The sequence below is a fragment of the Schistocerca cancellata genome, chromosome 4, assembly GCF_023864275.1.
Source record: "Schistocerca cancellata isolate TAMUIC-IGC-003103 chromosome 4, iqSchCanc2.1, whole genome shotgun sequence".
Classification (NCBI taxonomy): Eukaryota; Metazoa; Arthropoda; class Insecta; order Orthoptera; family Acrididae; genus Schistocerca; species Schistocerca cancellata.
This window is the reverse complement of record NC_064629.1, coordinates 10,205,864-10,229,377: the sequence shown is the minus strand read 5'-3', so window position 1 is coordinate 10,229,377 and position 23,514 is coordinate 10,205,864.

Genomic DNA, 23,514 nt, shown 5'->3' with positions numbered 1-23,514 from the left:
CAGATCGGGTTGACGGAGGAGATAGAGAAGATCCAAAGAAGAGCGGCGCGTTTCGTCACAGGGTTATTTGGTAACCGTGATAGCGTTACGGAGATGTTTAACAAACTCAAGTGGCAGACCCTGCAAGAGAGGCGCTCTGCATCGCGGTGTAGCTTGCTCGCCAGGTTTCGAGAGGGTGCGTTTCTGGATGAGGTATCGAATATATTGCTTCCCCCTACTTATACCTCCCGAGGAGATCACGAATGTAAAATTAGAGAGATTAGAGTGCGCACAGAGGCTTTCAGACAGTCGTTCTTCCCGCGAACCATACGCGACTGGAACAGGAAAGGGAGATAATGACAGTGGCACGTAAAGTGCCCTCCGCCACACACCGTTGGGTGGCTTGCGGAGTATAAATGTAGATGTAGATGTAGATATAGTAGATGATGATGAAACCCTTTCAGAAGTATGTCCCATGGTTACTAGCATCTCCAATGGCGTGCTCCCTCCTTGTGGGAGCCCTCTCTGATGGCACACCCTCCTTAGGTGATTGTCCACATCTCAAGTCACACCTACCGAGAAAGAGATGGAGGACCAAAAAAAGGGAAAGGGAGAAACAAAGAAAAGGGAAGGAAAGAAGAGTGGACTCAAACATCGCATTGGAGAAGAGGGTAAAGAGAAGAGGCAAGGAAAAGAGGAGGACAAGGGAAGGACAGACTGTCCAGCAGAGGAAGTTAAGAAGAGCCGTCTCTGGATGTAGGCACAAAACATTCTTCCAGAGGGGGAGAAGGGGAAGGAAAGATTCGAGGGTGAGAGGTACCAACTAGCCCAGGGTCCTTTGCTCGCCATGCACATATCCACAAACAGAGTTGTGGATCCCCTGGGGAGCTATCAACCCGTGTCAATAGCTATCAGGGTGGGTGCTCAACTTTCACCACTGCATCACCTCAAGAGAAACAAGTACTTTGTTCACTCTGTGAAGGCAGTACAGAATTCTCAGACTAGCCACCTGCACAGAAGATGCTGGAGGTGACTGCACTGATATCATTCCATGTGTGTGCTGTGATGTGATCATACTATGCCTCCTACCAGATTTACATATATGATAATCAATTTAACAATGTTTGTGGAGAGATGAGGGAATGAAGTGTCAGAGACAAGTGGCATTATGGTTTCTCCTCTTATCATTTGCTCCTATTGAAAGGTGCAGGAATGTAAGGCAGATTGTCACTTAGTAAAGAAATTTAGTGCCTGCTCTTGCTATTGTTATGTAGCACTAACTAGGCAAAATGATCAATTGTTGAGATCAGATGGCCTCTTAACAATGCTGTGCTTCATCAGGCTATGGAGCGAGCAAGATGGAAATTACACAATGCAGTGGCAATAGTTTCATTTTTTTCTCCATTACAGGAAGAGAAATTTCAATGCTGTAGTCCAGAATCCAGAAAAAAATTTCTCCAATGCAAACAAATATGACATTCTTTATTATCCTATACCCACCATAAGAAGAAGAGCACACTACAATTAACTACAGCACACAGACCAGTTTCAATATTTAAACACAATTTAGAAACTATAAGCCATTCTCATAGCCTGGTTCCTGAGAGAGAGAGAGAGAGAGAGAGAGAGAGAGAGAGAGAGAGAGAGAGAGAGAGAGAGATAATGTTAGAAAAAATGTTTTGATTATTTTTGGGCAAGTCCAGCGGATGGCGATAGAGTGGAAGACAGACAAATCAGAAATAACAAGAAATAGCTTTAAAACAGGGCTCTCTTGATTTATATCTATTCATGTATGTTGGCACAGATTAAGTAAAGAGAATGTAATATTCGAAACATAACTGTTTATTTCAGTTAAAAGAATGAAGTAAACTAGAACTAGCTCAAATTTTCTCATCTCATGTTTGATGTTTTCCCCATCACCAAGGGATTTTCCACTGGCTCTCAGACAGAAAACTGAGCAGCAGAAGATGAAAAAATCATTAGATACCTTATGTGTGAAAAATACATTTTCCCATGCTGCATTCAGAGAGAGCTCTGCAACTGCCAGCCAATGTAGCACATTTTCCTCACTGAGTTCCTGTTTTACAGTTGATCTTTGGGCAAGCAGTACAGCTTTCCTCAGCCTCCAGTGAACTGTGTCATTCAAACTGAAGTTTGTCACTCAACTGCTTCATATTTAGGAAACGAGAGGACAGCTCTTACACACAAGCTCCATATGGCCCCACTTTGCACTCAGTCTCTTCCTACTTCAGCAAGGAACTCTGCTGATAGTGCCTGTTTCAACATAATTCTTCCAATATCTCTACAGTAGTCAGTAGCATGCCATATCTCCCACATGCATCTCAAACCAAAATCTTTTATTCTTTAATCAGAGTGTCAACTGTCTCAAATTGAATGCTACCAGTGAGCCATTGCAACTACTTGCTCGCAATGTTATTTCTTTTTGTCACTTTCATGATGATGTCTGGGGAAGAATTAAATATGCTGCCATCAAAAGGTGTGACTGTGGTGACAGACTGATCACTGTCTGGCCATAATCACTGTGGTGGCTGCCTGTGGAGGCCATGTAGGGCAAGACAGATGCTTTTCCAGGGGTTGTAGGTCTGAAACCCACCTTTAACAGAGGTGATGCTTCCTTGAGTTTTTGCTTATCTATTCGTATCTGTTTGTGTCCCTAAATAAAAATTTATGAACCAGTTCTTAAGAAACTTGTCTTACCTTGAACAATTACTTGATAACCGTACTGATGAGTCTCTGAATGCCAGTGACTATAGCAGATGTGTCAGTCTGATGCTTCAAAAGACATACAGATAAAGAGAAAAAGCTTGTCTGGTTGACTTGTTGCAGATGTAACTACGTTGAAAAGACAGAGGCTGCCAGTTTGAATTTGATCCAAGGATGACCCATTTTAATATACGTGTGTGCAATGTTTAATTCTTAAGCAAAAGGAAGAATGGAAGCAGCTACAGCAGATACACATGTTATGTAACATGTAATGTATGTTAGTTACTGATGGCTTGTCCTTAATACCATCCATTTATTGGGTCACGAGTCTGACATTACAAAGATTCATCCATCACATAAGTTTATATTAATCCACAGTTCCCAATACTCCAGCATCTTCCATTCCTATTGCCATCCTTGAGGTGATTGGTTGGTTTGTGGGATTGAAGGGACCAGACTACTAGGGCCATATGTCCCTTTTTCCATCAACTTGAAACCACCACAAGGAATAAAAACAAACAATGGAGATGACAAGAGACAACAACACAGGACAAGAAAGACACTGACAGAGACCTGACAAAAGGAATTAGAATCACACAGAGTGTGACAGTTGTTGGCCAACCCTAGAAACAAATAAAAAAAACAAAAACAGGAAAAGGAAAAGCCAACCACTGACCAGAGATCACTCTCCAAAAGGCCCATCTCCATGGCTGGTGCACCGACAGCCTGTTTGGTCACTGTGTCAACACATTCATTTCCCAGGATGCCTACAGGACCCAGGGTCCACACAAAGACCACAGAGCGGCCACTACAGGCAAGAGTATGGAGGGACTCCTGGATAGCCATCACCAGACGAGAGTGAGGTAAACATTGGTCAATAGCTTGTAAACTGCTCAGAGAGTCACTACAGATAATGCAGGACTCACCTGAGCAGGAGCATGAATACTCTAGAGCGCAAGAGGTAGTGACCGTCATGGAAGTGAAAACACAGCAGCCAGCTGGCAGTGAGTGTTGTTCATAATGTTCCTGTAGAATAAGAGCATGACCGACATGACCAGCAACCATTGAACCATCAGTATAGACAATGTCACAGCTTTGAAACGTGGCAAGGATTGAAAGAAAGCTTCAACAGAGAGCCTCAGGAAGGACTGAGTCCTTCAGGCCCAGTGGCAAATCGAGCCAACAGCATTCGTGGCACACACATCCTGGGGGTATACACTGAGGGGTCCAGAAAAGAGTGGAAGCCAGAAAACCTCAAGCCCATAGAGAAGAGCTCTGACAGAAACTGTGAGTGTACACCCTTTCCTGTGCTGCCATTCCAGAAGGTGGACTATCGAATAAAGTAACAGCAGACGATAAGTGGGATGCCCGGGCAAGCTACAGATGTGTGTAGCATAAGCGGCCAGTAATTGTTGGTGCCAGAACCACAATGGAGGAATAACTGCCTCCACAAGTACACTGTTGACAGGGCTTGTCAGGGAAGCACCAGTGGCGAGTCATATCCCGCTGTGAAAGATTGGGTCCAGGAACCACTATGCAGAATGTGTTACCGAACCATAAGCCAGGCTTCCATAATCTAGGCAGGACTGAATTAATGCCTGGTACAGCCGTAGAAGGGTAGACCAATCGGCACCTCAGTTGGTGTGACTCAAGCAATGAAGAGCATTAAGATGCCGACAGCACATTTGTTAAAGCTGCCAAATATGATGCAGTCAAGTCAACCAGGTATCGAAAACCGATCCCAAAAAGTGATGCGTCTCCACAACAGAAGAGATTTGCTGTCAAGATAAAGCCATGGCTCACGTTGAACAGTGTATCGCTGACAGAAATGCATAACACAGGTCTTGGCAGCCGAAAACTGGAAGACGTGCTACAGCCCAAGATTGCACATTTTGGATAGCACCCTGCAGCTGCTGTTCAGCAGCTGCAATGCAAGTGGAGCTATAGTACAGGCAGAAGTCATCAGCCTAAAAGGAAGATGAGACAGGCATTCCACCACCACAGCAAGGCCATTAATTGCTATCAAAAAGAGGCAGCCTCTTAATACAGAACCTTGTGGGACCCCATTCTCCCGAACTCAGGAGGAACTATAGTAGGCCACAACTTGCACATGGAACGAAACAAGCGACAGAAAATTTTGTATGAAAATTGGGAGGGGACCCAAAAGATCATAACCATGAAGCGTAGAGAGGATGTGATGTTGCAGTGTCTAATCGTATGCCTTCCACATGTCAAAAAAGATGGCGACCAGATGCTGATGGTGGGCAAAGGTTGTACAGATGGCACAGTCCTCCACCAAGGGGACCCAGAAGAACACAGAATGGCACATTCTGCGGCAGTGATGATGCCTGTGGTGACTGAGTGAACCATCGCATCAGGGGCGTCATTGGAATGAGTCTGAATAGTGGCAATGGAGGTGAACAAGTCCCAGTCAGCCTTATTCATAGTCCATCTGCAGGGGCGCCCAGAAGAGTGATACTGTGGCTGTGACAAATATTGGAAAGTGGTCACTACTACACAAGTCGTCAAGCACACTCCATTGGACAGATGGTAATAGGCTAGGGCTACAGCTGGTAAGGTCATTGGCGGAGTATGTGCCATGTGCCACACTGAAATGTGTGAAGATACCACTATTTAAAAGAGAAAGGTCGAGCTGTAGCAATACTTTCTCACTGATGCTGCCTCAGCCTGTTGCCACTGATCCACCCCACAGATGTTTATGGGCATTGAAGTTGCTGAGTAACAGAAAGGTGGCAGCAATTGGACTATCAGCGCAGTCAGGAAATGCTGCGGGCCATCACTATCTGGTGGAAGAAAGAGACTGCAGATAGTAACATCCAAAGGTATCCACACCCAAACAGCGACAACCTCTAAAGGCATTTGTAGAGGGACAGACTCGCTTAAAGGGAGTGATGGAAATAGATGTAGAAGCCACCAGGTACCCTCTCATAAGCTGCCCTGTTCCTATAATAATCCCCATAGCTATGGAGGGCAGGGGTTCACGTCACCAATCACCAGAATCCAAGACTCCTGAAGAACAATGAAGAGGAAAGGGTCAAGGCTGAGAAGTTGTCTGAGCTCAGCAACATGGTGGAAAAAACCACTGCAGTTCCACTGGAGGCTGATATTGTCCCTGGCTGAGAAAGGTGTGAAGGGACCTTAGAGGCAGATTATGCCACAGGGTCACCTGCTGCCACCGACTGAGCACCTGTGTGAGTGACATCCATTGTGTCAGAGTCAGGCAAGATCTAGGTCCTCAGCAGACGCCACAGTCTCTACCTTGCCCTCAGACACAGAGCTTGTAGGTTGCGGTGGGCTAGATGCCATCACAAGTTCCTTCATCTTAGAGGTCCTCTTCTTGGATTTTTCTCTCTGCCCCTTGGGTTTCACTGGCTGGGAAGGCTTCACCAATTCAGTCTCCGCAATGGAGTAGGATCACAAAGCCCTACAACCAACTGCTTGTGGGCACTTATACCATTGCTGAGCTTCATCTTTCCCACTTCTGGAAACCTGGGAAGGGAGGGACCCAAGGGACCCCTTGCAAGAGAGAGCAGCTGAACAAGTTGGACATTTCTCTGGCTTAGAAGTGGGGACAGACATCCCCAATACCCAGTAGGTGTATGGGGAGGGGGGTTGCTCCCAAAGTAGGTGGAGCGGGAGCAGCAGGGTGGGTAGTGCCCCCATGCTCAAGGGGGCGTATGGACTTTATCGGCTTGGTGAGCCGACTGAAATTCTCTGAGCTGATGGGGCCATCTTGGTGGTTGTTGTGGCGGCATATGAGGATGCCATTCACACAGGACGGAGTCATTCATATTTCCTCTTAGCCTCAGTATAAGTCAGTCGGTCCAGTGCCTTATATCCATGATTTTCTGCTCCTTCTGTAAGATCCTGCAGTCCGGCGAGCAAGGTGAATAAGGCTCTCTGCAGTTGACACAGATGGGAGGTGGGGCACATGGAGTATTGGGATATGATGGGCATCCACAATCTCGACATGTGAGGCTAGAATTACAGCAGAAAGACATATGGCTGACCTTTCAGCACATAAAGCACTGTGTCAGTGGAGGGATATAGGGCTTGATGTCACTGTGGTAGACTCTCACCTTGACCTTCTCCAGTAATGTATCACCCTTGAAGACCAAGATGAAGGCACCAGGAGCAATCTCATTATCCTTCAGACCCCAATGTATGTGCCAGATGAAATGAACACCTTGATGTTCTTAATTGGTGCGCAGCTAGTCATTAGACTAAAAAGGTGGTCCCTACAGAAAATAATATCCTGGACCATATTTAAACTCTTATGGTGTGTTATGGTAATGGAAACATCCCCCAACTTGTCACAAGCAAGTAATCTTCAGGACTGCGCATAGAATGCTGTTTTCATCAATACTGACCAAGAGTGCATTTTGGACAAGCCCTCCAACTCCCCAAACTTGTCCTCTAAATGCTCTACGAAGAATTTAGACGTTGACATGAAAGGCTCCCCTTCAGCTCTTGTACTAACTAGGAACCAGAGCAAATAAGTGTCACTGCCATCCTGAGACACTCCTCCCACAGTGTGGCCAGGGAGGGGAATGATTTGGGATTGTATTTCTGAGCATTGAATTGAGCACAAGAATGCTTAGAGACTGCCACCAGCAAGAGATGATGTACCACGCTTCACCTGCACTGATGCCACCCACTCTGACCAAGGGCCCTCCCCATGGGCACCACCCAGGCTCAACAAGGGCCACCTGGCAGGATGGCCATTGCTGGGAGTCCCGATACCCCATGGAGATAGACTCTACTCCTTGGCATACAAGGGGAGTTGGCGCAGGCATCAGCAGAGTGATCCCTGTGTTGTAAGGGGGCTACAACCAACAGGGTACATGGCAGCTCCACCACAATTGACTGGCTACTATGCTGGATATTAGGTGCAAGGAAGTCCTTGGTCATCAGCTCTGCAAAAAGCAACAATGCACAGTGCATGGTGGAAATTGCACCTAGGAATCTATCCTCACCCAAGAGATGGGGAACGAGCAGAACAGCAGTGCGACGATGAGAAGGCTGGCTAAAGGTCTCTATGCACAATGGGCACAATATACCATGTAAGGTGCCCTTCCCCAATTGGTTCGCTCTTTAGAAGAATTGGAAATATGGAGGTCAAACCCACAAGGGGACCATCACATATAGGCCAAAGCATTTGAGACTCCTTTTAGTCACCTCTTATGACAGGCAGGAATACTGCGGGCCTATTCTAACCCCCGTACCCGCAGGGGGACCTTGAGATAAATTTGTATAGCTTTAACAATACCTGTTCCCACCAAATTATAGTAGTTGTGTGAATGGAGGATACCTAGAAATTCATTAATGTGCCAGATACATTACCTGCATTGATGGAAAGTCATTTCATCTTCATACTTCAGATGTTTGCTGAATCCTTAATAGCTTACACTAGAGGTCAGGCCATTTGGGCAAGAAAATTTGTTTAATTGTTTTCAACATTGTTGGCATGATGCAAGCGAAATCAAAACTTGATCAATATGCTATTTGTTGTATGTAAGTCACCTTTGACAATACCTCAGTTACAATCATCCATTCACCATCAGCACCAAAAGGATATCACAGTGAAGCAGACATCAGCATTTTGATTTGTACCCAGGGCATGGGTGATGACAGCCAATGGTGTATTTGTTCGTCTATGTTTATTTGTTATGTTTGTCACTAGTAATTAGGGCCTTGCTGGTGTTCAAAGCCCTCCCATGACATCTTCACTCCTCTGTGCCCCAAACTATTGTTGCTATGATGGTCCATCGCAAGACTGCTCACCTCACCATCATCTTCCTGATCTTCCCTTTCTCATTGTTTCTTTTTGGAGCAATTTGCAACAGACTTCATCAACTCCAGCAGGTAATTGCTGCAAAGTGTCTCCAGAAACACTCCTTTGAGTTTAAACACTTACTCTGATCCCCCTCATGTGTGCAAATCTCATGGGTGCCCAACAACGAGGTCATCATGATATAAAGTGTTACTCGTACTTTTTTGCGAGGACACAGTTTCCCAAAAATACAGAATATATAATGACTAAAAATAAATTGGTTTGATGGGTTAAGTCACACAGCAGAACTACAAAGCAACAAGAAAAGAATGGCTGTAGTTTCTCCATGATTTCAGCTGTTCATGGTACCAGCACATCAAGACCATATTCACAGATGTTACAAGAACAAACTTGTGTTACAGGTAGTTGCCACTACAACTACTGAAAAAGAAGCTACACCACCACCACCACCACCACCACCACCACCACCACCACACAATATCTCTAGCTGCTCAGGCCAGACCAATATATTAAACAGAACTAACAATCCATAGTGGAGCAGGGCAGGTAGAGGGACATCCCACCACAGGTTGAAGAGGAGCAAACAGTGCAACTTAGCAGAGTGTGCAGGGACTAGAGGTGGCAGATGAGGCTATATGGTGTAGAATCGGGAGGGAGGGAGGAAAGGAAGGGATAAGAACTGATCAGAAAAGAAAGGAGCACACAAAAGGAGAAGGGACCGGTTGGTGCACTTGCAGAGAGCCATGCACAGTGGGGATGTGAATTGGGAGTAGGTAAGACAGTGGGGAGAGCGTGGGAGGGAACATTTTCACTGAAGAAGGGAGACAGTAGGTTACTGCAGGTTGAGGCAGGGGTGGTTTCAGGAGCAGAGAATGTGTTTTAAGGATAACTCCAGCCTTCAGAGTTCAGAAAAGCTGGTGGTGTATGCGACAACACAGATTGCCTGGGTTGTGAAGCAGCCATTGAAATTGGGCATGTTATGTAGGGTGTTCCACTTTCCTGTAGTAGGTCATGTGTCACATTTACAATGAGCAGCAATCTATCCCTTCTGTAACTCTCAACATTATAAAGCAAGGAACTTTGAGGCCAGTACATTCTGACTCATTAATTTAGAAATTTATGGCAATCCTCCTACGGTACTTGCCAGTCAATTTCACTCTCTCTATCTTTGATGGGTAGAGAAGGTGAATTATGAACTTCATAGTTTTTCCAGTACAAATAACAGAGTTATTCATCACATGGCACTTACTTAATGAATACTAATTTCCATTCGAATTTACAGAGGAAAATTATGCAAGCAGAAAAATGAAAGTTCCAGGTTAAGTTGATAATGCAATGTGCAATTTTATTTTATAGGTCATCCTCATTATCAGGACAAGTGAAGTTATCTGTCATCCTTTGGTAGGCCTGGGAGAGTACCTGGGCATATCACTGCTACAACCTTGTGGCTCTGGGTAAAGCGTCCCCTCAATCTGTTCTCCAGGAGGCGAATACCACGAGGAGTCCAGAGATTAGGGCAAATGGAAAAGGAAGGAAGGAGAAGGAAGACTTATTGAGGACTGGTAGTTTGAATGTTTTAACCCTTCTCCAGGAAGGGAAATTAGAAAATGCCAAACATGAAATAACAAGAATCGAATTGGGTATACTCTGTACGTGTGAGGTGAGATGGGGTGGTTGTGGAAAACTAGAAAGTGATGACTTCTAATTGTACTATTCAGGTGAAGATAAAAATGGGATGAATGAGGTTGAAATTTTGACAGGTGGAGGACAAGGTTATCAAGGTTGAATATGTTAGTGGGAGAATATTGATGATGAGACAGAGAGAAAAAGGAAGAATGACTTATCATCCAGGTCTATATGCCAACAAGTAATCATTCAGATGGAGAGGTATAAGAATGTTGTGAGACGATAGAAAACTTAGCAGAGAGAGAAAAGAAATGCATGTCTTGTTATAATGGGTGATTGGAATGTGGTAGTTGGTGAAGGACCAGAAGGAGAAGCTCTGGGAAAATTTGGACTGGGCGAAAGAAATGAGAGAAGGCAAATGTTTTTGGAATACTGCAATGAAAATTTCATGGTAGTTGGAAATACTCTATTTGGTAAGCACAAAAGATGACAGTGTACTTGGATATCTCGATTTGACAAAAAAAGATATCAAATTGATTACATAATGATACAACAAAGACACCAAAATTGCCTGAAGAGTGTCAAAAGCTATCCAGTGGCAGATACTTATTCAGATCATATATTAGTAATTGCTGAGGTTCTAGTTTAATTGAAAGGAACCTGGGAAGGACAGAAGAGAGTACATTAACTTTGAGAAACAAAACAAAGGCAATTGTGAAAAATTGGTGAATGCATATTGTGAAATCCTAATGAAGGGTCAGGAAATGGAATGCAGAAGGAAGGCAGGATCGTTTTAAAAATAGGATCAAAAATGCAGCTAAGGAAATACTGAGTCAAGGAGAGGAAACTAATAAAAAAAGAATGGGTAACACCAGTTATGACAACCAAGATCGGTGATCACAGGAAATGGAAAACTGTAAACACAGAAGAAGGGAAGCACAACTACAGAAGGTAAAATTATGAATTAAGAAGGGAGACAGAATAAACAAAGGACAAATGGTTGACAGGAGAGTGTGAAAGAGACAGTGAAATTAGAGAAAGAAGGAAAATATGATTTCATGTACAAAGAGGCAATGGATTTGACATTCAGGGAAAAAGAGAAATGATAATGGAGTCATTGGAGAAAGAAGGGAAAATGGAGTCGATTGAATTGTGTAATCAAATATCCATGACAGGAAAATAGCCAATGGACTTTACAGAAACAATCTTAATACCTGTAGAAAAGAAAAAGAACAGCAAAAAGTGTGATAGACATAGAACAGGGGTCAGAGAGTGGAGCGTATAAGATTTGCAGATGATATGGTTGTGATGGCAGAGAGTACAAGAGAGATGGAACAAATGTTACATGATCTAAACACAAAATTAGAAGAATATCAAATGAAAATTAACAAGAAGAAAACAAGATGCATTATAATTGGAGAAAAGGGGACAAAACTCCGTATGAAAATAAGGGGAGAGGGAACAGAGCACATGCATAATTTCAATTACTTGGAAACCGTAATAATGGATGATATGTATTGCTCAACAGAAATTAGGAAAAGAATTACAATGGCAAAAGAAGGATTCAAGAGGAAACAAATTACTTTGTGGACCACTCAACAAAGATCTGAGGACATGACTTGCCAAATGTCACATCTGGAGCAGTGCACTATATGGTGCAAAGACCTGGACATTGAGGAAGGGAGATGAAAGAAGACTGGAGGTACTATAGATCTGGATATGAAGAAGAAAGGAAAAAGTGAACTGGGAAGACCGAGTAAGGAATGAAGAAGTATTAAGGTGAGTTGGAGAAGAAAGAAACATGCTCAAAGTCAGCTGAAAGAGGAAACGGAACTGGATTGGACATTGTTTAAGGAGGGACTGTTTATTGAAGGAAGGAATAGAAGCAATAGTGGAGGGAATAAGGGGAAGAGGAAAAAGAAGATATCAAATGCTGGACAATATAAAAGGAGGCAAATATTCCGAAATGAAAAGACTGGCTATGGACATACAAAAGTAGAAGAGGCTTAAACCATGACAAGGGCTGCTGTAAGGTAGAATACCATACTACTACTACTACTACTACTACTACTACTACTTTGGTAGTGTTCCCTGTGTGATTCTAACGAGTACCCCCTACATTAGATCAATAGCTTAGGGAGAACTGTCAACTGCTAAATCATCACATGATAAGTTTTATGCATCATGGCTGAAATTTGTTTCAATAGAACGCTCAGCAAAAACTGAAGGTGCAAATCTAGTTTTGTGAATCACTTAAAGATTGGAAGGAAAGATTTTTGTTTCTTTGAAACAGCAGTCAGCCTCATTTGTGTCATTTCTCTCAGCCAGGCACTTACAAACATCACATCTATAACTCTTAACTTTTCCAGATGTCCAGGAATAAGGTCAGCAACATCCCAGAATATTCACGTTTTGAAAACACATTTATCAATTGGCATACATTCACATTTAATTCCTTTATAGGCAATAGAATATTTTGTTTTCTTAAGCAGCAGCAACAATACTAGGCATCCTGATGTGATTTAGCTCCATTAAGAAGTAGGAAGGTTTTGCAAGGATACTGGCTGTCAGAACGTTTTCTGTTATTTCGAAACAGCTGTCATCACAGAACTTTTAACGCTTTTCATCTTTACACAGCTTTCCTTTGAACAGAATTATAGGTGGGATACTTGCAATTACAGCATCTCCACATTCAACTATTGTTACATTCTCACCATGATCACCAGCAATAATGTGAACTCTTTTTGCCTCTGGTAAAGGGACAAGTGGCAATCCACCTTGTCCACACTATATTAAATCCTTTATTTAATTTGCAACTTGTTCCAACTTTTTGGCAATATCAGTGAAATAAACATTGTCAGCTATGTCCTGCAAGCTAGTAATTTATCGTTTTGAATGTTATTAAAATATTATTCATTTAGCAAAAGCTAAACAATCTGCCAAAAGATATGATCTGGATCCATGGTTTATATTGTGCATCTGCCCATATTAACCTGCTAATGAGGTCTTCACAGGTGTCAGCTGTCTCAAAAACAATAATTAATTATGGCAGAACACAATATGAAGAAATCCTCAGTAAAAGAAACATAATTCTTCTTTTTACAATGAACCATCAGGGTCTTGTTAGAGATCTACATTCAAACAATGAAAATCCAGGGTAGGATGTAATGGTATGAGTGTGTTGTACCAATGCATGTGACAAGGTTTCGTTAGATGGTGGATCTGACTTGAGTACATCGAAAGTACCATCAAGTTGCCCATCACTTAACTGCCACCATTTAATGATGATGTAATGCAGTTCAGGCATTTTTATGACATTTTTCAGTCTTGTGGTAAATTATGAGGAATTACAGGGCAGTGCTAAGCATCATCATTTGCTTAGTTAAGTAATGTGAAGCTCACAATGCCACTGCTCATATTCTAGTGACTAGCACTTACTTTAATGTTGCCTTTAATATGGTTTGCAACAGATATAATAAGACTCAGTTTCTTGCATCAACACATGGGAAGAAACTTAGCACTACCCTCAATGACAAGGGCATGTGCAAGTGAACCTAATGCACTGATTAACAAGGCTCCAAGCAATTGTGCATGCATCCCTGAAAGACATGATTATGTTTCAGCCCCTGTAAGAAAAAGTTGGCCAGTCTGTAAGAACAGAATCTGAAGCCAGTCTGAGTCCCAATAGCTCCCAGTCATCTGAAGAGAGAGTACTTTCCTCAAAAATAAATGTGAATCATTGCAAATCACAAGACTACATTACCACCATGGCACAGCACACCTGGGAACAAACAATGGTTTCCCTCCAATGCTAAGCACTTAGGTCATTGGAGACAAATCTAAGTTGCTATTAGAAGGAAAGGGTTGTCTCCATAGGAAATGATCATCCTGTGCTTCAGTATATGTCAGGGCAGTATCAAGTGGTAGAGCACATTTTATCAAGGTGTTCAGTCATGTTATGCTTTGCAAAAACTTTCACTGATGCTCAAACTTCCTTGAACAGATTCTTGGAGATAGAAGAACTAAATCATGTTGTAATGATGAGAAGAGCAGCAATGCAAAAGCACACTTTGTTATACACACAAATATAGATTCCACAGGCAGGTTCATTGTTTGTCTTCTGTTTAGGGAAGAGATGGGTCAGTACTCAATTCTTTTCACACTGCAGCAAAATGCTTCTCTCTGACTGAATACAAACTTGTGAGACAACCAAAGTTTAAAGAAAGCTATGCAGAGTTTATGAGGGAGTACAAAGACTTAGCAACCAGTAGTCATTACAGATGCCATTTCGTGTTACATGGCGCATAGTACCGTCTCTGAGGAAGGCAGATCGACTACTGACAGAGTAGTGCGATTTTTCTGCCATACTGAACATGGGTTAGTAACTAAACAGTTTGCTAATAACACGACCAATCATTCAACAGGACTTTTAATCCATAATATTGTGTTTCTGCATGCACTGCATTCCCTTCACAGCAGATATAGAGAAGACATATTGACAAGTTCTGGTAGCAGGTGAAGATCATGCTTACCAATGAATATTGTGGAATAGTGATATGTGCAACACTTCAGGAATACCAATTGAAGACAGTCACATGACAAACAGCTCGTGCATCCTTTCTTGCAGAATGGTGTCTGTTACAACCAGCTCACAAACAGAGTGACCACAGTGAGGCAGCAAACATTATCACTAATTGTTTCTCTGTGGACAATCTTAGGTTGTTATACAGTAGGGGCAGCAATCAAGCTCCAGCAAGATCTCACAAGGGTATTTATGAAAGGTGGATCCTCACTATGGAAATGGTGCAGCAACAGTGTGACTACTCGAAAATATCCCCTCAGTGGTGCAAGAAACACAATTACCTCTACGGCTTGACAACAATGAGGATGTTAATACTTTAGGCTTACTCTAGCATCCAGCATCTTGTGAACAGTGTCAAACCAGCCCCTGATGTCTACAGCTTCAGAAAATGCACTGTGTTGTTTGTCACTTCATCACATTTTTATTCATTTGGATTAATTAGGCCCATTGTGAGCACATGCAAGATATTTGGCAGTGACTATGGCAATGTAAGTTAATGTGGAATGAGCCCTTGCCTTTAGAATTGCACTCCTTGTGGCAGACACTATACAGTGTAATTTTTATGGCACACAGCAGTTGTGTTGATCATAGAGTCATTGTTGGAGGGACACCTGTCAGCATAAAGAAGTCAGTACAAGAACTGGCGGATTGTCAAAAGAATCATCATTTGATTCTGTTTCATGTACCAGAGACCTATCTGAATATTACATAGCTTCAAAGCTACACTCCTGGAAATTGAAATAAGAATACCGTGAATTCATTGTCCCAGGAAGGGGAAACTTTATTGACACATTCCTGGGGTCAGATACATCACATGATCACACTGACAGAACCACAGGCACATAGACACAGGCAACAGAGCATGCACAATGTCGGCACTAGTACAGTGTATATCCACCTTTCACAGCAATGCAGGCTGCTATTCTCCCATGGAGACGATCGTAGAGATGCTGGATGTAGTCCTGTGGAACGGCTTGCCATGCCATTTCCACCTGGCGCCTTAGTTGAACCAGCGTTCGTGCTGGACGTGCAGACCGCGTGAGACGACGCTTCATCCAGTCCCAAACATGCTCAATGGGGGACAGATCCGGAGATCTTGCTGGCCAGGGTAGTCGACTTACACCTTGTAGAGCACGTTGGGTGGCACGGGATACATGCGGACGTGCATTGTCCTGTTGGAACAGCAAGTTCCCTTGCCGGTCTAGGAATGGTAGAACGATGGGTTCAATGACGGTTTGGATGTACGGTGCACTATTCAGTGTCCCCTCGACGATCACCAGTGGTGTACGGCCAGTGTAGGAGATCGCTCCCCACACCATGATGCCAGGTGTTGGCCCTGTATGCCTCAGTCGTATGCAGTCCTGATTGTGGCGCTCACCTGCACGGCGCCAAACACGCATACGACCATCATTGGCACCAAGGCAGAAGCGACTCTCATCGCTGAAGACGACACGTCTCCATTCGTCCCTCCATTCACGCCTGTCGCGACACCACTGGAGACGGGCTGCACGATGTTGGGGCGTGAGCGGAAGACGGCCTAACGGTGTGCGGGACCATAGCCCAGCTTCATGGAGACAGTTGCGAATGGTCCTCGCCGATACCCCAGGAGCAACAGTGTCCCTAATTTGCTGGGAAGTGGTGGTGCGGTCCCCTACGGCACTGCGTAGGATCCTACGGTCTTGGCGTGCATCCGTGTGTCGCTGTGGTCCGGTCCCAGGTCGACGGGCACGTGCACCTTCCGCCGACCACTGGCGACAACATCGATGTACTGTGGAGACCTCACGCCCCACGTGTTGAGCAATTCGGCGGTACGTCCACCCGGCCTCCCGCATGCCCACTATATGCCCTCGCTCAAAGTCCGTCAACTGCACATACGGTTCACGTCCACGCTGTCGCGGCATGCTACCAGTGTTAAAGACTGCGATGGAGCTCCGTATGCCACGGCAAACTGGCTGACACTGACGGCGGCGGTGCACAAATGCTGCGCAGCTAGCGCCATTCGACGGCCAACACCACGGTTCCTGGTGTGGCCGCTGTGCGGTGCGTGTGATCATTGCTTGTACAGCCCTCTCGCAGTGTCCGGAGCAAGTATGGTGGGTCTGACACACCGGTGTCAATGTGTTCTTTTTTCCATTTCCAGGAGTGTACTTTTACATTACACTGCACAAGCTGTGATACATGAGCATAAAAACATGAAGTCAGTTTTATTGAATTACTAAGCAACATGTGTGTGTGTGAAACTCTTGATACCCAGAGACAATAAAACCTATCTATGAAGTGTGCGTGATATTGATTTCAAAACCAGTGAAGTATTTTAAGAAGATTTTAGGAAGTTCGTCCGGCCACAATTGTATAAGAGGAGTGGCTATTCTGTCATTTCAGAAAAGTATTTCGATGTGGAATTGCAGTACATATAAATCTTTCTGTAAAATTAAGTGGTGGCCTAGCTCCACCTAATAAAATTTTTTGTCCACTCATGGGTTGTAATCTGTGTGTATAACACAAACTGTGATATAACCCATTACTTTGGTAACGTTATGTATTTCACAATGTCTATAGTATGTATGAATGACAGTGGCTACCATGAAGTTATTTTTAAGTTCAAATAAAGGATTTACACTTTTATATGCTTTAGGAGTTCTCTCTCTATTGTGCATGAAATCTGGTGCAGGTGAATGAAGCATTTCTGCAAGGTGGGACAATAGCTGCTTTATCATGCTTCACTGTATCCACAGATTTGAGTTGCTTACTCCATGCCATCTCAATCTGATTCAGTTATGTGCCATTCCCTTAGACCTGTGAGAACTGCCATTACATCAATAGAATGAAGATGAAGTTGATTGTCATTAAGATTCCATATACCATGTACAGCCTTTACTTATTAAGGAGAGTTTCTCTTCTAAATGAAGATGCAGTATGTCAGTATACTTTGAGAAACATTTTGGATTGTTCATAGAGAATTTAGACGTTAGGTAACATTTCAGTTACCAGTGCAGAAGAAGTTGCAAAGGTTCTGGGGTCAGGAAACCAACTGGAGTGCAGGACATAATGTTACTGAAGTCATGGTAAATAGGATGAGTAGAAAGGAGTTTACTTCATTAAGTAAGTAGGAAGTGTACAGGGCAGCACACAAAATGAGGAAGTATTGGAATGGCTGAAACCTCTGGGCTGATGAAATTTGTGAGCACCCTGGAAAGAGGCCAGGAAGCAATGCGATGTGAGTTATATGCTACAAAATCTAACTTTCTTGCTCCTGATGAAACTCACATGTGCTCTGCCAGGCTCAGGGGTGCTGCCTGACCTTCCCCTCTCCTCCACTGTTGTGGCCAGCTCCTCTTGAAGTGGTCCTGATTGACAGAAAAAGAAATTTTGGGTTATGTAATGAACATTTTATCTGAAAAGTAAAACAACCAACTAAAATAAGATTGTTTCAACACAAAATTAAAGAGAATGGAATCATTTATTTCAGTCTTTTCTAATCCCTACTGACAAGTGAATGATCAGCATCTAATCTACTCAATTATGCACAAGAATCAACATTACTAACAAAGTTCCAGAAAGCCAGAACTTTACTCCAGTTGGAGGCTGGCTATCTGAAGACCTTCAAGGCAAACAAACATTTACCATCAACATTTCAAAACATTGCTGAACAAATTTTAAATCCTGTAGTCATCTGCCTATTAAAACACACAACCTTATGTTACAGAGTTAACTCACTGTAGCAAGTTCTACAGTTACAAACTGTGAATAAACTGTATATGCAGCCTCTCTCACTGCAGGCATATACTCACACTATATTAATCCAGTCTTTTGCAAAGAGAGAACATAGTGACTAGCAAAATGCTTCACCCACAATTTCAAACTATCATGAATTTTTCTCAGGAATACCCAACACCAAGTTATAGGAAAAATGTTTATCGGTTACAACATTTTTGCAGTTCACGCAGTAAAATTGCCACACCAAACACATACAATGTAACTCTCCTTTCTTTACTTACTGATGAGTACATGCAGCCAAGAGAATGAGTGGCAAATGGGTGGGGTCTTTCTCAGCTGGATTCTTTGTAGAGGTGGGGCAGGAAGAAAAGCGGATGGTTATGACAACATGACGGAATAGGAGACACAATAGGATTGAGGTGCAAGTGGGTGCTGTAGCATCTGACTGCTGCCTTAAACTCCATCCTTATACCACACAACAGAGGGCTGTCTGTTGCTGCCATGTTAAGAAGCCTGAAATCCAAACTCAATGCCTATGATCTTGCCTGTGACAGCCACGGCATAGTTCCCATCCATGAGCCATGTGACACTGGACAACTTTCAAGCATTCCTCCAATGGCCAGCCATTATAGGTCACTGCAGAGTGGAGCACCACCCAATCCAAGTTCCAGACATGACACCAATTATCTACTTTGGAGTGCTGTGACTATATTCCTAGGAGTGCAGCACACAATATTGGTATTTCAAGTGCAGCCTATACTGATGGTTCCTACAGCAGTGTTTGTCAGTTGTTACAAGACAGAGTGCAGGAATGTAAGCTTCAACAATAGTTCTCATATTAGTGCCAATCTTTTAGTGGATCAGGACAATGTCTACCTTGCCTTCACTGGGAAGCTCTTTCATTTGCTGCATGTTACCATGTACAATGTGTGTTGCAATGAAGCTCTATTCTTCTCGGCTATTCAGGAACATCTCTCTTCTTGTGCACTTTTCCTTACTTTTCTGTCTCTGAAAATTTATTGCCATTGTCTTGTGTTCCATCAGGTAGCATTCCTATCTGTGTTCATGTGCTTCCACACCAAGCTTGCATGGTTCTGGTCCATGTTTAAAAAACATTGCTTTTCTTTCCTTTGGGTTGCAGATGACTATACACTTTTGTTTTCTCATTTTCTGTGATTCTTTGCCTCATTCTTACCTGTTTTATCTTGTGCCTGTCTTGTGCCACTTCATCCTTTCATTCTGGTATCTTCCTGCCAGTGTCACTACACAACACAATCCCTCCTTCAAGATGTCCTGGCCTGATTCCTGTATTTCTCTTCCAAGTCTGCACCTCCATGTTGGCACTGCCATCTCCTCCATGGGGATAACAGTTTTCATATTTTTTGCTGCTGTTACAGTGACAACTTTACCCCTGAGTACAACACAAACATTGGAATCTAGGACATCACCAGTGCACCTTGCAGTGCTGTACTTGCTCATTCAAGAATGGTTCTCTTTACTGACAACATTGCAGCCTGTCAGGACTATTTACACATTGTTTTCACTAGGAAGCTGTTTCACTTGCTTAGTATTATCGTGTACCTTTTGTGTTACAATGAAGTTCTGATGTTCATGGCTACCTGAGCACATTTACTTCTGCATGGATCATCCACAATTTGTGGTACATATGACCATGAGTGTGGGTAGCAGCTTGGGCAAGGGAAAATGGTTCAAATGGCTCTGAGCACTATCAGACTTAACATCTGAGGTCATAAGTCCCCTAGAACTTAGAACTACTTAAATATAATTAACGTAAGGATGACACACGCATCCATGCCGAGGCAGGATTCGAACCTGCGACCATAGCTGTCGAACGGTTCCAGACTGAAGCGCCTATAACTGCTCGGCCACTCCGGCTAGCCAGTGGGCAAGGGAGTTCCCTGTTGAACTCCCTATAGAAGGTGAGACAGGAAGACAAACACATTGCTCTGGGAACAGACTGTAGAGAAAGGCTTAATGGGAAAAAGTTTATGAGCAAAGGCTGTGGCATCCCATACAAATCAAGAGGACAAGATGTGTTACTGTATGTACATTATCTTTGGATACTTATCAGCCATTCTCTCCTCATGTGTGAACACATTTATCATATGTGGGTCAGTTGTTACTACTATACTACTTACTCACAACATCTTCATTTCAGAGCTCTCATGTATCATAAAATAGATCATAGAAATCTTATTTCTGCTGATTGCATTCTTAATAACCCCCTAACCATGATTCAAATGACTGCTCCATAAAGGACTGTTAAGACTGACATGATTCCAAGAAACTACCAAGACATCCAACACAAAATAATGGAAAAATACAATTGTCTCCACTACATCATCTCACAAGAAGGAAGAAAAATAGTACATCGGAGAACAGTATATGTACATTTGTGAGGGCTAATCTAAAACTACAGTCAGGATTTTCACATGGTTTTCATTAATAGACACATGGGTTAATTAGCAAGGTGGGTTTTTATAGCCTATTACTGCAATGCCAGACATGTCCAGCCATTGATATTTAGTGTTAGCTGTGGTAGCTATGAGAAATGTAGAAACAGTTTTGGATGTAAAGAAATGATCAGAATGTTAATTTTTCTGAACATTCTACTTACAAGACACAGACATAAGTTCTCTCTCATAGTAAGTCATCAGTGAACATATACATCCAAGACTAGACGTGTAGCAAATATTGTAGTATAATACCTCTACTGGCTTTGCCACCCACAAAGAAGTGAAAGATTCAAAGCTCCTTCCAAAAAACATGCAGTGCTCAGTTCTTTACAAATACAGCAGAAATATATATTTCTAACACCAACTGTCAGCCTCTGTGGTCAAATAGTATGCAAACTCAACAACACATCACAGTACCACACAGAAATTGAACATTCCTACAGATGTGGGGACTCAGAAACAAACATTCTGGCAGGGCCCTTAAGTCCAATGGTTCACAGAAGGGTTAAGGCAGCCTCTGAAAATGTTAGTACCAAATACTTCATAGGGTAGGGCTGAATTTATCAGCTACAGCCTGTTATAAACTAGATTCACACCCCAAAATTTTGCTTCAGTTTCTCCCCTAAATATTTTTCATTCAAGAGCGAACATCAAATAGAATACTTACATTTCTAAATATTTTTGATGGGAGAATCATGAAAGTGAAGGAATGAAATGAAATGAAAGAGTGCTTGGTAGTGGAGAGGTAATGTTTTCTGTTCATCTGTAGAATAGCATTGGAGCTCTCATGTTACTTGATGTGATATTATTTCTTGGTCAAAGAGGCTTGGCAGTCAGAGGTTCAGCTCAGGAAATTGCAGATACAAACAAAGAAAATCTCTTGTGAATATTAGTACTCTTATTTCTACAATGATCCAATACATAAGCAAGGTCAGATATCAACAAGTGTCTGGAAAGAGTTATATGTGCATTATCTATTATGCAATGCTCACAGTGAACACATTTCTAGTTGTCATGTCACTGGTGCCATATTGGAACAGAGAGAAAATAAAATGTATTTCTCAATTACTGTTGCTGAAACTCCTGATTCAAATCACACTGAACAAACAACATTCACCCCACATTATATTTACTGTGATAATGAGACTGATAAATGTCAAACACTTGACTGGTTTTTGGAAGTTGTAGATTGTAATCAGAAAACAAGAATTGCTATTCCACACTTATTTCAATCAACACTTTTAGAACATTCAATTCCTTCTAATGAATGCCACAGACACGATTCAAGTTTTGTTTTGTTTTAGGACGCATAAACCCCAAGGTCATAAGCACCGATGTCAAACTATGAAACACAAAAACAGAGGAATGAAACTACTGAATATCTATCCCAAATCACATAGAACAAGACAACTAAAGGCCGGGGCATGGAGAGAGGCCTACAAAGATACCATACGGAATCAGGGGTCCAAAACTAAAAATTAAAGGTCCTTCACCATATTGCTTTGGCAGATAAAAAGTAAAACTCAGTCGATAGCCTGTACCTCATTTGCTAACATGACTTGGATGGCAAACCCAAACGGGAACATAAATCATTCAAAAATGGACATTCTATGATTAAGTGGGAGACAGCTGTACATGGTGGTGGGAGAGCAGCCCTTATCATATGACGATGACTAAAAAGGCAGTGCCCAATATGAAAAGCAAGAAAGCTAGAGAATGCAAAACAGTAGATGAAAGGAGCAGATTAGATGCCCTTGGTTTGTTTGAAATGAGATGGGGAGAGAATGGTGAGGTTGGAAGTGGTGATTACAAGCTCTTTTACTCAGGGGAAATCAAGAGTGGTGAAAATGGAATAGGAATATTGATAGGACAAAAGGTGAAAAATAACATAATGAAGGTACAATTTTTGATGGAAGACTGATGATGATACGAATGAAGGGTAATTCAAAAAAATTGGTGAGGGACTAATTAGTTTCTGTGAAGAAAATTCATTGACAAATCCTTTGTCATTTTTGATGATGTACTACAAGGACGCTAATAAATTGAATTTAATTGTAGTGGTGTAACATTATTTGAACACCACAAAAGGAGATGTTACACATGGATATCAAATTTGGATAGGGAAAGATATCAGTTGGTCTACATCCTCATACGAAAAAGGTTTAGGAAATGTTTGAAGAATGCAAAATCTTATCCAGGAGTGGATATAAATTCAGACCTCAACCTAATAGTGGGAGAAATACAAGTGAAGTTGAAAAATGTCTAGAGAGGTAACGCAAAAATAAGAATAAACATAGAAAGATCAAAGAGGAAGGAAAGGCATCAGATTTAGAAAACAGATTGATGGAAAAATGGGAAAGAGGTAGTGTTGATGAAAGCGTTAATGACAAATAAATAAAAGTGAGGACTCTGTCAAAGAAGTACTAGGAATTAGAGCATCCCAAAGTACCAGGAAAGAATGGATAATAGAAGACATGCTGCAAAAGATGGTAGAATGGAGAAAATGGAAAAATGTAGGAACTGAAGTAGGAACAGGAAACTGAATAATGAATTAAGAAAAAGTAAAGAAGCAAGGGAAAGATGGACGACACAGA